At 43.7% G+C, this 16,113-nt stretch overlaps 1 non-coding gene across 1 annotated transcript; it reads left to right on the top strand.

The window, feature by feature from the left end:
* Positions 1 to 15,686: 15,686 nt before the first annotated feature.
* Positions 15,687 to 15,877, top strand: LOC113183183 (U2 spliceosomal RNA). Its single transcript, XR_003300841.1, has one exon. It is a non-coding gene; the product is annotated as a U2 spliceosomal RNA (small nuclear RNA).
* The last annotated feature ends 236 nt before the right edge of the window (positions 15,878 to 16,113 follow it).

Genomic DNA, 16,113 nt, shown 5'->3' with positions numbered 1-16,113 from the left:
CAGTACCATAGAACACAGCTGGTGTTTTCTACTACATGAACCTCTTACATCTTGTAGAAAACAAAAGTGGCACTAGTTTTAATTGTCATGAATTTGCTTTACCAGAGATGTTTCTGCCTTCATGGAGATCTGAGTTTTAAATCTGGTGTCCTTTGGGTCAACCTGAAAGACTCCCCTCAGGGGACATCTGGTGGGAATGTCTTGTCTGTCTGGGGCTGTGGTTGGAATGTGTGTGTCTGTCCAAAATTCCTGTTGACCCTTCAGCCTCAACATGATGGCATTGAGAGGTGGGCCTGGAGGGGGCGGTTAGGCTATGGGCTCCACCCATGGGATGGGATGTGTCCCTTAAAAGTGCTTCTCCAGCATGTGCAAGGACCTGGTTCACTTCCAAGCACATCCCCAACACACACACACACACACACACACACACACACACACACACACACACAGTTTTGTTAAGCTGGGAGCAGTGGCATATGGCGGTGTTATAATGAGCTTTTCCATTGCTGTGGCCAAGACACCTGACAAGAACAACATAGAGGAGGAAATGTGTACCTGGGGATCACGGGTCAGAGGTCTGGCACACATGGCCAAGGTGAGGCAGCCCATCATGGAAGACAGGCTCAGGAAAGCTGCTCACCTGAGGGTACCAAAGGGGCAGAGACAGAAAGAGGGTGGGGTAGGAGTACAGGGCGTCACAGACCCAGGGCATGGCCCCAGTGACCTACCTCCTCCAGCCATACCCCACCCGCCTACAGTGACCAGCCAGTCCTTTATATGTAGGAGGAACTGATAAAGTTACAGCTCTCCCACTCCCACTTTTTCACCTCTGAGTATTCCTGCACTAGCACAGGAGCCTGTGCAGGGGACACCTCACAACTGAACCATAATAGGCTGTAATGCTCTCAACTCAGGACACCGAGGCAGGAGGAACACACGTTGAAGCCCAACCTGAGCAACACAGCAAGACACTCTCTTTCAAAATAAAATAAAATAAAATAAAATAAATATAATAAAACAAAAAAAAAAAACACCAGGAAAGTTGGGGGACTAGGGAAGTATTTCATCTGTAGATGACATGCCCAAGGCCAGTATGTCCAAAGAACACAAAACAAAAAAAACAAAACAAAACAAACAGAAAGCAGGACTTGAGAGAATTGGTCAGCATGTCTGCCCCTCCCATCATGTGAGGATACAGCAACAAGGCATCTGACCTTGGACTTGCCAGTCTCCAGAGTGGTGGGAAGTGGATTTCTATTGCTAATAATCTAGTCTAAGGGGTTTTGTTAACAGCAGCCAAAAGGCACCCAGGTGTATGGGAATGCCTCCATTTCTTCACCCAATGGGAAGGACACTTTTGCTGGTTCTAGGATGTCGGCTTCTGTATTTGATTTCTCATCACTTTGAACATACCAACCCACTACTGTGTTCCAGGGGATTCTACAAGAAATGTGATGAGAACCTTGTGGGGAAATGATGATGGGCGCTCCCTCCCTCTCAACCCCATAGGTATTAATGCCCAGTTCTAGAGCATCTTAGGGAGCAGAGTGTTTTGTTACAGCATCACGATGTGACTGAAGCGCTCCCATCCCTTGGATCCTAATCACTGTGGGTTGGAAGAAAGGGGAATTGAATACTTTTGAGTGTAGATATGATGAGGTCTTTAAAAGCTGAAAGTTATTATGGGTTTTCAGATCCAGATGAACAGACCGTTGAGGCATCATACTGGCTTTCATGTCTAGACAGGTAAATATCAGTCTCCATAACTCACGGAAACAAAAATCTTCTAGGGTTCTTTCTTCTTCTCCTCATGAACGTCAAAAAGGTCCTAGAGGCCCCAAGTGAGATGACCTCTGGGGGATATGCCCAGGTGTGACTGGGTCATTTCTTGCTCTGACCTCTAAGGAGCCACTGTGAGGGAATGTCCAACACCGGGTATATAAGAAAGTGGCCCTGAGTGGGTTTTTGTCCATAAGTACAGGAAGCTCTTGGTGGTGACCTGTCGGACTCCCAGCTAGCTAGGGTGTTTGGTGGTTGGTGGTTGTGGTTGGTGTTTGTGGTGGTTTGCTGTTGGTTTTTTGATTTGGGTTTTTGTTTGTTTGTTTGTTTGTTTTGTGTTTTGCTTTTTGGTTGTTGTTTTTGGTGTTTTGTTGGGGTTATTTATTTATTTATTTTTTAGTTAGCAAGCTTAGTTGGTGTTCCAGCTTAGGGATGCCAGAGAGTATAGAGAGAGTAGTGTAGTGGCGCAGTGGTGCAGCTCCTGCTACATGAAGGCCCTCACAGACCATTATCAGGTCTTGAGGGCCAATGGGGAGGGGAGCTTTGGGAAGGTGGTACTATCCCTCCATCTCCTGACCAAGGTCAAGGTGGCTGTTAAAGTTCTGAGGAAGAAGGAGGAAGACGAGTCCCTGCTATGTGAAAGGAATTCGTTGAAGGTCCTGGAACACCAAAAGCGTGATCCAGCTCTTCCAGGTCATGGAGACCATGGACAACATGTACCTCGTCATGGAGCGTGCACATGGAGGAGAGCTCCTGAGTCACATCCCCCTGACTTGTGGCATAAGGGAGGTGAAGGTCCGCAGGCTGTTCAGAGAGATGGTGCGCATTGTGCAGTATTACCACCAGAAGGGCGTGGTGCACCACACTTGAAAACGGAGAACTTCGTGGTGGATTCCAGGGCCCGCCACCCCAAGCTCATCGACTTTGGCCTGAGCACCAGCGTCATGCCTGGGCAGAAGCTGGATGGGTTCAGGGGCACTCTGCCATATTATGCCCCTGAAATCATCCAGGGGAAGGAATTTGAGGGTCCCCCAGCAGATGTCTGGAGCCTGGGCATCACTCTTTATTTTGACAGGGAAAAGGCCATTCAGGGCGCTCACCAATAAGGGTTTGGAGCGTCAGATCTTGAGAGCAAGGTACAACATCCCCTGGTATGTGTCTGAGGGAGCGCGCAGCCTCATCCAACAAATGCTAACGGAGGACCCCACAGAAAGGCCTACCCTAGAGCAGGTAATGTGGCATCCGTGGCTGAGCCAGGGCGAGGACTCCTCACTCAGCCCTCCCAGCCAGCCACTCCCCAAGCGGCCCGACCCCAGCATCATGACCTTGATGCTCCAGATGAGTTACAACCCGTACAAAGCCCGGTTGTCCCTGACAAATCGTCAATTTGATGGGGCCATGGCTACCTACCTCCTCCTCCAGCACCAGAGAATCCAGGGGCCGGCCAGTGCGCTCTGGGCCAAGGCTGTGCATAATGGGATGGCTGGGCATCGCCAGGTCCCTGGGGCGGATCCTTCCAGCACCCACCCCAACAAGTGCCCCAGTGAGCCTGCCCTTGCCTTGCCCTGTGAGCAGCAGCCACCAGACAAAGCCACGCCCTCCGCGCAGAAGGACACCACATGTGCCAGCATGTCTGTCTGTCCTCTCCATCTTCTCCACGTGAAGACACCCCCTTCCAAGCCAGCCTCCCAAGGGGACCCTCTGGCCTCCCAGGGTGGCTCCACAGGGCAGCCTGGTGAGAAGCAGGGGCTGGAGGGGTGTCACCAGGCAGCTGGCCACCTGCCTGCAACAACTGTGCTGCTGCCTGCTGTGCTTCCGTGGGCCCGCCTTCCGCAACAGAGTGGCTCCAAGGGGTGTGGGCCACAGACCCCATAGGTTCCACAACAGAGTGGCTCCAGGGAACATGCCCACGTGAGACAGACCCATGGACAGCCAGAAGACCCCGGGCTCGGAGATCCGGACCTTATGGCGCCAGCAACGGTCAGGAAGTGGACTCCAACAGCTTCAGAAGTGAGATCACCAACTGGCTCGGGCTTCTCTGTGCAGATTCCAGCAAGGAGCGCATCAGGATTCCCCAGGACTCTCCTCTGCCCCCACCTGCCAGAGACATCAGAGACTCTTCCCTCAGACACTTCCCCCTGCCCTGCTCTTCTCTGCCATAGCAGAGATGGTTCTTAATAAATTTCTATTTCTTAAAAATTGTATGTAAGATTGATGTTCCAATGATTTATTTAAAAAGTAAACATGTTTAAAGTAGGAGGAGAGGCCTCAGAGCAATGGCAGGAGTCCAGTAGCCATCATGCTGCCCAAGGCCTGGACCAAGGTGCCTCTCTCTCCTGTTCAGTGTAAATAGAAACTCCTGCCCCTTGAGCCAGGGCACAATGGGACTCAAACACCTTGAGCCAGTGTAGATGGGGACTCTCTTGCCTTAAGTCTGTTTGAGCTCATTGCTTTGGTTTCGAAAAATCCCTCTGGCTGGCATCAGGCCCCTCCCTGAGGTGTGTGGAGAGGGTGGGTGGCAGCTGTTGGAGAAGACACATGTGTCAAGGCACTGGAGACTCTGTTCTGTGGAATCATCTCCATGTTCCCATTTGCACACAAGGGAAAGGTGGCTCAGTGCGATCCTCTTGCCTTGATATTTCCCATAGAAAGGATTACAACCTGTCAGTTTGAATATGAGGTGTTTTTTACATAAGTTCAGGTATATCCATATGTGAAATGATTGGATTGTGAGAGCTGAAACCATATTAGTCCATCCTAGGTTGACTGGACTGACTGGCTGGTAACTGTAGGCCGGTGGGGCATGGCTGGGGGTCACAGTGTTCATGTCCCTTAAGTGTGCTGTATCCCTGCAATTATTCCCCCACCCTCTTTCGGTCCCTGTCTCTGCCTCTTTGTTGCCTTGAGGTGAGCAGCTTTCTTTTGCTGGGCCCTTCTCCCAGGATGGGCTGCCTCATCTTGGGCCCAGAGCAATGGAATACGTCATCTGTGGACTGAGACCTCTGAAACTATGACCCCCCCACCCCCAGGCAAATTTTTTCTCTAAGTTGTTCTTCTTTGGTGTCTTGGTCACAGTGATGAAAAAACTAATTAAAACACCATCATGTGCCATTGTTCCCAGCTTGACAAATGTACTTTTGCATATGTGTGTGCACATGTGTGTATGCACATGTGTGCATGCACATGTGTGTGCATGGGTGTGTGCACAGGTGTTGAGCTCTGAGAAGGGAACCAGGTTTTTGCACATGCTGGAGAAGCACTCTTAAGGTATACATCCAATCCCTGGGGTTGGAGTCTCATGGCCTATCCACCTCCTCAAGGCCCACCTCTCAGTGCTGTCATATTGAACCTAAAGCATCAACAAGAACTTTGGAGAAACACATTCCAACCGCAGTACCCAATAGACAAGAGCTCAGGGAGCTGGTCCCCACCAGACGTGCCCTATCTGAGGGGAGTCCTTTAGGTTGACCCAAAGGACCTTGGATTAGGAACTCAGATCTCCATGAAGGCAGAAAGAAAGATCTCTGGTAAAATGATTTTGTGACAATTATAAAAGCTAGTGCCACTTTTCTTTTCTAAGGATGTAAGAGAATAATAATGTAGCAGAAATCCCCAACTGTATTCTATGGTATTAAACACATAGTGCCTACACATGTAACATTGTGACACAGCAGCTGAGGGGTGGGGATGGAGATGCACAGCACCAGCAATCTCTGCACTAGTGAAGTTTTTTTTTTTTTTTTACTGCCAATTTGCATCAGTGTGATGTCCCTTTCTCCTGTTAAATGGAACTCACAATGGGAACCACAAAGAAATACGTATAGGATGTACCTAAAATGAGAAGTATATGAATAAAAATGTTTCACTACAAACATCAGAAATTAGATATGGTCACAACTTCACAGTTTTCAGATGGAAAAATATTTTTCCATGATGAGACAGCCCTAGACTAACACTACTTATACTATTAAGATCCAACTCTGTGAGCTGTAGTTGAGTATAAGGTGGGGGTGGTAGGTGGACTCTGCCGTTCCCAATGGAGGGGTGCATTGAGTGTAGAAAAGTTTTAATTCATAATGAAAGTCATGAAAACTTTTCTATTTTTTATTAGCATCATGTATCATTGATTCTGAACAACATCAGTTCATGAGTAGTGAGGATACTGGGAAACATTATTCTATCCTCATGCCTGGGAATTTATTTATTTCTGAAAAAAAATTGATTGGGATAGTACTGGAGGGAAGAAAGGTGAGAAGAGAAATTCAGCAGCTCCCACTAAGCCCTGAATGATACTTATCAACCAGGCCAGGCAGCTAAACAGAAATCAGAAACAGAAAGATATTTATTTTGTGAGTATCTTAAGTAGAGATTTGACCTGAGAAGGCACGGGGAAAATGCTGTTAACAGATTCAGTCATCCCCAGAAATGAAGTTTTTCTTCTACGTGTTAGTTACTAATTATAGCTCAGGGCCAAAAGCTATGGATTTCAAAGAAAATGAAATGCAATCCCCAACCTTTCCTCAACCACCTGTCATGTTCTCTGCTCCCAACTACACTTCACATCTTCACCCTAGTGAACAAGGCACTTTTAGCCTGGAGTCTGATGCCCCGAACATCCTCAGGCCAGGAGGGTGGAAGAAGAGAAGCCTCTGGAGGTTTGGAAGGAAAGATTCATGTGATGTCAGAGCCAGAAGTGATTTTAGAGAGGAATACCCCCACCCCCCTTCTGCACAGTGAGAGGAGTGGTTCTGTTTGACCTCTGGGTCTCTGCCGGGATCAAAGGCACAGATTTTCTTTTTTTTTTTTTTTTTTTTTTTTTTTTTTTTTTTTTTTTTTTTTTTTTTTTTTTTTTTTTTTGAATATATATTGCTTTTTATTAGAGCATCATAGTTATTTATACATAGTAGTTATGCTCATTTGGACAAAATCATACATGGCTGGAATTTATCCTTAAGTGAAAATCTGTGCCTTAAATAAAATAAAAGGCACAGATTTTCACTTAAGGATGTCAAAAAGGTGAACACTCAAGGGTGATGTCCTAACCTCTGGATTAAACTAAAAGCTGTAGATGTAGAACTGGGAATCTTTCACATTTTTAATAAGAAGTAGGGAGTGGTTGGTGGAGAAAGAGGCAGAGAAATGAGGTAAACTGGACCAAACAATATATTCCGGCTCTTGAGAACTTCCAAGCAACCTCAGAGTCGCTGAAGGTCTAAAGCATTCTAATGCAATTTGACCACCTCTTTGTGGGGCTGGGCATGGCCGGAAGCAGTATTGTAGCCACTATTCTCGCTCCAGAGATAGGATGTCCTTTTCCCTGGAGACCCCAGGATGTTGAGAAAGAGGGGTCCCAGGTGGCTTAGTGGCTCAGATACCTTAAAGTAAGCTTTTAGAGACCCTCTGGTCCTAATGCATCTTTGAACAGATAAGGACACCAGATCCTTGGAGACAGAACTGAGTTGCCTATTAAAGTACAATTTTTAAAAGGGTAAAATCTTTCACCCAGATAGTAAATGAACACATTTCAAAGATTTTTACTGAAACTCATTAATTAATGAGAGAACAGTAAGATATTGGCCCAAGTGCATGTGAGAAGCTAGATACATAAAATCAATTTAATAGCTCTTTGGGTTATAAGCTATATCAAAAAAAAAACTGGTTTATATTTAACAGGATCATAAACTATAAACTTTGGGGCTATTAGTTTCACTGCGCAGTGAAGTAAACTAGTAAATAGTTAAGTCCAGCACTAGAAGAACACCTAATAATCTCTCTGGCTTATTTCCAAGTTTCAGATGCTTTTTAAACTTGTCCAAGGTCACAATGGGAATTGCAAGCAGATGTGAGATGACAAGTGAGGTCTCCTATAACTAAACCAATACTTTCGGCATTGTAATTCTGGAAGACCAAGATGTCCAAGAGTCAAATTGGGAATGCTTGAAGAAATGGTAGATTCCTTTCTTACCTGCATAGCCTGAACATCCTACCTGCAGTTGCTTATGCAAACACCTACTTGTGAGTAAACCTGAACTGGGGCCTGCTCTACATTGCCCAAAGCCTAGGCCTGGTCTTGAGACCGTCTTTCTTCTTTACTCTACAGGATTCAGTACTTTGCAGGATTTCTGGACCATTCCATCACCTCTTCTACATGCTCTCGGGGTTCTCTTAGGAATCTCTGGGCTCCATGTTGGACCCTGCAACGCCCTCTCTGAATCACTGAGTCCTTATAGCACATTCAGTTGGAATCCTCATTAGAGTCCTTCAAGTGAGGCCTGAGGACCCTCTGGCTGTGATACTTAACTAACTGGATTGAAGTACCCACTGTGCTTGTTTGGCATAGTGTCCTTGAACATTCTTTCAGAGCTGAAATTCAAGGATTCCCTAATAGCTCATTCCCAAAAATGGGGGTGATAACTTTCAAACAGAACCTGGAAAGCCTCAGGTGGGTTTACGGAGCTGGCATTGCAGTTTTGGCTTTAGGAAAGATCTAATTCGCTCCTCTTCAGAGTGAATGCAAATGCCTTCCTTCTGGGGGGGGGACTTGTGGATGAGTGAGTTACTATTTGCCAAGAGATTTGGGAGCCTGAGGCAAATGACATTGAGCTGCTGCTTACAAACTATGACAAGGCATCTGCACCAACACCCTTTTGTTCTTTTGTTCTTGCCAGATCTGTGTGTGTGGGTGGCAGAGGTTGGAATAATTTCATTACCAGAGTCCATCAGGCTTGACAGCGTCTCTCTGAGATTGCCTTTTTCATGATCATCTTGTTTACTTGTCTGAAATGGAATTCAGGTAGATAAGGAAGAGGGTAGCACGGGGGTAGCTATTAACCACTCAAAAGATAACTTGAGGAGAATGAGTCAGCTACCCCCACGCCCCGATTCTCAGGTTTGTTTTTACATTCGTTTTATCCTCTAAAATAAGAAGAGAAAAAAAAATCCAAGAAGACCAAGTTCCTTATAGCCAGTAAAGTTCAGAAATATCATAATACCAAGTTTAGAACACAATCTGAGATGGAAATGGGAGACTTTTGAAAGTGTGGGGCCAAGATTTCAATTTCTTTTTTATTTGTTGTACAGTATATTATGGCCAGAGGAATATGAGAGATTGAAAAATGAAGGCCCAGATAAGGAGCCAAATGTACCCAAGTCCATGCAGCTGTGCTGAGGCACTCTTGCTCTGTGTACGTGATGTATGGGGGATAAGCAAGAGGAACAGAGCTCTCTGCACTGGGGGAGCTAGTATTCTGCCTCCTAACCCAGCTGAGGAGTGAGGGGTATTTCCCTGAGGCCTGATATATAAAACCAAGAGAATAGAGCTACATAGGAATGACTGCAGTCCATTTCCCCCTCTCCTCAAATCAAACCTCTCTCTCCAGGCTGAGTGTCAAGTCAGGCTTTTCTTTATGTACTGTGTCTCAGCCTCCCCACCAAATAGTAATAAAAGACCCATGTTTTTGGAACATCTATTGGAAAGGTCAGTTATTTACATTCCACTTCTAGTATCTCAATTAATCTCCACAGCAATAAGAAAGCCAATACAGTTAGCCTTATTTGATAGGGGAGGAAACTGAGGCTTAGTGAGATTCTATCTTGCTCAAGATCCCAGGCTGACAACCACAGAGCTGGAAATCTTACTCTCAAATTTGTCCTTAAGTACTATGCTTAGCCATCTCCCTGACTCCATACCATCTCCGTGTCTTTTCTCATGTAGTCTATTTTTCTGGCCACTAAATTCTACCTTTAAACAAGTAGGGACCACTGTTGTTGGTACTATGCTAAAATCAGAAAAATTAGGACAGGCAAGGGAATGGAACAAATGAGTTCAGAGCCCTGAGAGATGTCAACATTGAACTCAGTGCATGTTGTAGTTTGCAGACCCAGCTTCCATTTCCATTCCTCTTTACAGGGCCTCGGTGTGTCTAGGTGTCCACCTCTCTCTCACAAAGCTCCCATGCCTCATCCCTCCTTCCAAGGGATGTACTGATTTATCCAAGGAAAATAATATTCCCTGTCCAGTGAGTGGTTCAGAAGGAAGCACAAAAATAGTCAGTGGGGTGCAATAAGTTTTCAGTGGGCTTCTGAGAAAGTCCTGCCTAACCTAAAGCATAGAATTTTCGAGAAGAAACTCTCTCAATTTCTCTGCACAGCCTGTGCCAGGTTTGAAGTCTGGAACATCCACAGCTGTCTCACTTATAGGCTGAGGATGCAGCAGCTTCATGGGAAATCAGAGCTGGGACCACCAGCCTATGTGGACTTTGAGGTTTGCCCCACAGCTGGACTTTGTTACAGGGCTAATGAATTCAGTCCATTTCAAACAAATAGAATACAAGGGTAAAAACTGTATGTTAAGGTTTGAATCTGGAATGTCCTCCAAAAGGCATAAGTGTAGAAAGCATGGTCCCCAATGCTGTAAGGTTCAGAGGTGTGGCTTTTAGGCAATGCTCAGAGCATGAAGACTCTGACCTCATATTAATCCATTGATGACTAAATGGACTACTGGGACCTAGTTGGGGGAAGTAGGTCACTTGGAGCATTCCCTGGAAGGGTTTAACTTCTCTCTGGCTCCTTCTCCTCTCTCTGCTTCTCAGTTATTATGAACCAAGCAGCTTTCCTCTGCCAGGTTCTGCCACCATGATGTTCCTGCCGCCATCATGATGTTCCTGCTGCCATCATGATGTTCCTGCTGCCATCATGATGTCCCTGCCTCCATCATGATGTTCCTGCCTTAGAGCTGACCGACCAGGAACTGAACCTTTAAAGTCCTAAGCCAAAATAAACCTTTCCTCCTCTAGGTTGTTCATATAAGGTATTTTGGTCACAGCAATGAAAAATTGAATAACATACTGAGTCAAGAGTGAAGCAGCTGAGTTCAGTGGCACACACCTGCAATTCCAGTCACTTAGGAGGCTGAGACAGGAAAATCACAAGTTTGAGTTCAGCCTCAGCAACATAGAAAGATCCTCAGCTACTTAGCAAGACTCTGTCTCTAAATAAATAAATAAATGAATAAGGAGTGAGGATATTGTTCAGTGGTAAAGCACTCCAGGGTTCAATCCCTAGCATATCACCTCCCCCAAAAGAGTTAAGCAAATGATCCAATGAGAACATTAACATTAATCTAAAATTAATCTGAAAAAGCTAGTTAGGGAAACAGTAACTTAAGAAGTGATGATAGAGAAAGTGAAAATGCACAATGGGGGATTCTGAGAACAGAAAATCGGGCACAAAACCAACGGAAGGTCCTAAGAACCTGGGCCATTGTTATTTTTTCCTTGTACCACGGATTGAACCAGGGGTACTTAACCACTGAGCCACATCCCCAGAACTTTTTTTTTTTTTTAAAGAGAGAGTGAGAGAGGAGAGAGGAGAGAGAGAGAGAGAATTTTTAATATTTATTTTTCAGTTCTTGGCAGACACAACATCTTTGTTGGTATGTGGTGCTGAGGATCGAACCCGGGTCGCACGCATACCAGGCGAGCGCGCTACCGCTTGAGCCACATCCCCAGCCCCCCAGAACTTTTTTTTATATTTTATTTAAAGCCAGGGTCTCACTGAGTTGCTTAGGGCTTTGCTAAGTTGCTGAGGCTGGCCTCAAACTTGTGATTCTCCTTCCTCAGCCTCCCCAGCCACTGGGATTACAGGCCTAGGCCACTGGACTGCCTTTTGGGGCATTATTGGTTGGGCTGTTTGTTCAGCAGATGATCTAACAGATACCAGTAGGGACCACAGACTTACTGACTTATGGAATCCCCCCCCCCCTGGCGCTTTTTTTTTTTTTTTTGGTCTCAGTCCAAATCTCACTCATCCTTCAAGCCTTAGGAAGGAAGTCTTTTCTATCTATAGTGGGCCTTATTTACTTCCTTCTTCCGAGGCTTCCTTGGAATCTCTCTTCTCTGTGAAGGCATGTATCGTGCATAATTCCTATGCACCTGTGGGTGAGAATTTTGTCTCTTAGGTCTAAATAAGTCGTATGTTTGTTTATTTCTTCTCCCACAGAAGAAACCGAAGCTATTTCCAGAAATCAAGAGAAAGCAAACACTATTCCACAAGATCGTGTGCTTGAGCTCATTAGAGAGAGAATATTAGTGTTCCTGAGGAAGTCAAGCCTTGTGGTGTTTCCCTCCTGAGATGCCTTCTCCTAGAGGACTATGGGGAGGCAGCCAGCGCCCCCCCAAGGGGTCCTTCTTCCTGCCTGTGGAGGCTGTAAACCACCCGAGAAGATAAGTCAGAAATAATTAGTAAAGAACAAAAGACACAGAATCGGAAAAAATAATTTTAAAGAAAGCTTGGAGCACCTGATAGGCCCAGCCCACATAGGAGCTGGAACTGGACAATTAGAAAATGGCTCCTGTGGTTTATTTAAGGGGGTACATCAAAGGCAGGGATAAGGTTTCAGGGATGGAATCTTGCTTCATGGTGTCTTGCATTCAGTAGGTTGATTGGCATCTTGGCAGGTCACACCCACCTCTGAGAGGCTGTGTGGCTGCAGCAGGTCACCCCATCTCCAGTGCTGTGTGGGACCAGGCAGAACTCGAATAGTGTCACATATGTCTGGGTGGTCTTAGCCAGAGGAAATTTCCACTGGAAGTTCCCAGACACCAGATTCTCCTATTCACTAGGCTGCAATGCCCATGTAGTCTACACACAGCCCACAGATGGCTCTCGACACAAGACTGTTTCGTGGCTAGGTTCAGATGCAGGACTCCTGAGCCAGTCCCAAGCTCTGCAGGAGAAAGACCACTGTCCTGGCTCACAGAGAAATTCCCACAAGTGAGGGTAATGGTGAAGAGCAACAGGAACAGCTTCGACTCTGTTAAAGAGAGAATTGTGAATTTTCTAAGCTGAAGGGAAGCTTTAAAGTTACAGATGCACATTCTCCTTTTCAGCTGGGGAAAGTGAGGCTGAGAGATGAAAGAATCTGCCCAAGGCTCTACCTGTTTTAGAATATTAAAGTGACATTTAAAAATCACCACAATGGTCTAGGTATGTAGTTTAATGGTTGAGCACTTGCCTAGAGTGCCTGAGGCCCTGGGTTTGGTACCCAGCACTGCAAATGAATGAAGTAATGAATAAACAAATATCACCAATGGCAGGATAGAGAAACCTGGGCAGTTAGCCCCTCATTTTTTTAAACACAGTTCCTTATTTTTTTCTTTGGTCTCTATCACTGAACAGGTAGGCAATTTGTTGGTAACTAAAAAAAAAAAAGTTTTCTAAATAAGTGGCTGATTTAAGGGAACTACCACTCATATTTATATATAGCTCTCCAGTTAAAACATTTGTATATGCTGGTATTTCATAAGATTTTATTCTGGAGGTAGGGATTATTTTTTTCTGTGTTTAAAAGATAAAAACAAATCTCAGACTCTATCGAGGGTGTCACTCCAGATTCAGGCCTGGACTACCCATCTCCGTGTGTGTGTGTGTGTGTGTGTGTGTGTGTGTGTGTGTGTGTTTTAACATGGGATGAGAAACATCAATTTGATTTCTTCAATGTGTCCAAACCCTTTGTATTGGGAGAGCCCCTGGCTTGCCATTGGCTCAGCTCTAAGTCTAGACTCTGGGTTTAGAATTCCATCCTTGTTTTTAGTTGACTGTGGAGCTCCTTTAATGAAGTGACCCAAAATACTGCCCACTGTCGTCAAATATTAATAACTTCATTTATTTCCCAAACTTAGAGACTATGTCATGAAAATTAATGAGTATACTGGTGGAAATCAATTGTCTTCTGCAAAAGGTTCTCTGGAGTCATTGTGTAGAAAATTATGTGGGATTTTTTTTTTTCTTTTGGCATCTGGGATAATCTATTTCTATCTAACGAGTATGTTTTGATTATATTTATGAGGTATGAGGTAAAATAATGGAGAGTTTGTTAAAAAAAAAAAGCTTCTGGCCCTTCATTTTGTAGAAAGATGAAGTTTAGAGAAAAATACTCCCAAATAATGAAAACCCCAAAACGTCATGTCAATCAAGCTTTTCATGACTTGGTCTTAGGTACCTGGATTCTTTTCAGCCCTTACATCTTCACACTTGTATCTAGGATAAGGTAGATTTTTACTGAGCTGGGGACACAGAATTGGACTTGGGGAGGAAAAGAGATTTGTAATGCTCTTACAGTCCAGTTAGTGAAAGAGGATGCTGATCTTGAGTCCATAAATCTTGCTGTACTCTATTGTCTGCCTTTCTCATTATTTCTCAAAAAAACAAAACCAAACAAAAATCCATAAACAAAATCAGGCATCAGAAATTGGCAATGTATTCATCTATTCTTATGAATTCTCAAAATTAAAGTAAATTACGCTGAATTAAGACTGTTTTCCACTGTGAATCTGCCTTCATCTCACATTTAGTAGGAAAGTGACATAAACTTGGTTGAAAGGCTTTTTGGGTTTGAGCTGTGTGAAAGTTCAATTTGGGATCTACTTAGTCTGGATTTACTGGGGTGTATTTATGTATTTCATTTATCTAAACATGATGAAGATGCACAACAGTATGCAGAAAGTTAGTTAATTTAAATATACCATTTCAATGGAAAAGACATTGAATATCTCAATAAGTCAAATGAGAGTTTAATAACACTTGATGTGGAGAATCAAAAATGAATACGTTGTTTTTTCCTTGAACAAATGATTTTTTGGAAAATAGAATGAGAATCAGATAAAAATTAGTGGATATTTATTGTACCTTTGTATTCAATATTTTTGTGTTTGAAAATTTCCATAACAAAGTGCAGAGACTATATTAAAAATTAATGAAACATGAAATAATAATGATCAAGATGAGTAAGGAAATTTATAGAAGTTTCTGATGTAGAAAAGCAAATTGTTACAAAACCAAAAATAACCAAAGGCAGTAATTCATTAAGAGGAAAAGAAAACGTTTCCATAACGACAGTAGATAGGCTCTTAGGTTGTTTGATGATCTAATTAATGAGTGAAGTATATCATATAAACACTTGGAAAATTTGAAGTTATTTTGTAGATTTGACATGGAATGCCTGTATCAATGATGATAATATAAAACTGATAAAAAAAAACCCACTACAACAAGGATATCAATGACAAACTTGTTAACCAAAAATGCTAACAAACTTGTTAATTAACATGTTACTCCGTGTATTGATTTCAATGTATTTATAACAAATCACTATACTCAGAAATGTGAAATGCCCTCTTGGAGGTCTACTGTTTATATATGAAAGAAATTTTATAAGGTTTTCCCTAATAAGACAGTGATCCTAAGATTTTCTGTGACATTATTAATAAAGAATTAGAAACCTAAAAGAAAGGGGGACTGAGGAGTGGATTGGTGGTTTTCAAGAGCCATCAGTAACACTGACAATAGCAATTGCCCCTATTATGGAACTCTCATTATTTGTCATGCATTATAGCAGAGGTTAGCAGGCTATAGTCCTAGACCAAAATTGTCCTGCTTCTGCTTTTGTAAATAAAGTGGATTTTTTTTCTTTTTCTTTTTTTTCTTTTTATACTGGGGATGCAACCCAGTAGCACTCTACCACTGAGCTATACCTCTCCCCCTATTTTAAAACAGGGTCTTCTTAAATTGCCAAGGCTGGTCTTGAACTTGAAATCCTCCTTCCTCAACCTTCCAAGTTGCTGGAATTACAGGAAAATTCTATTGGAATCCAGCAATAACCTTTTAGGTATCAACTGTGACTACCTTTATGCTGTAATGGTGGGGTTGAGTAATTGTAACAGAGACCACATGGCTTTTAAAGTCTAAAATATTTACTCTTTGGCCCTTACAGAAAAATGCTTGCTGGCCCCTATACTGTGTGCTCATCATCTTCGTGGCACATTGTAGTTTTTGCAGGTATTATGGCTACATAGTATCACAGTTCACACACTCTTAAGAAAATGTGATTGTCCTGTTCCCATCAAGAGACAGACTCTTGGCCTTTTGGCTAAGATCAAGTATAGTCTCTGTTCTTATCAGTTCACTATCTGATATGTCCTCTATCTGAGGACAATATATTAAATGGATTTGGGGAGCAGGGAGATGGAATAGGAGCTTGCTCCGTCCACTCCACACATCGACCTGGTATTGCAGTACTTCCAGGAACGGTGCACCCATCCAGGGGAACCAAATACTTGGTTTCAAAGTTAGAGTGTGGGTTGGCTGGACATATTTACTTTTTCATTTCCTTCTTACACATCCTTGTATTTGCGAACATTCAAGTCTTTAGGGGGGCCCATCTCTCTGATCTTTTTCATCTATTTCCCACAGATCTTTTCATTCCATTTGCTCTCTTAGGAGTGTTTTCTTCACTCCCTACTTCAAATCTCACTTTCCCCCAGAGACATGGCTTCT

This window comes from Urocitellus parryii, chromosome 2 (genome assembly GCF_045843805.1).
Source record: "Urocitellus parryii isolate mUroPar1 chromosome 2, mUroPar1.hap1, whole genome shotgun sequence".
NCBI lineage: Eukaryota > Metazoa > Chordata > Mammalia > Rodentia > Sciuridae > Urocitellus > Urocitellus parryii.
Note: the sequence above shows the minus strand (reverse complement) of the source record. Positions and strands in the feature narration are given on the sequence as shown.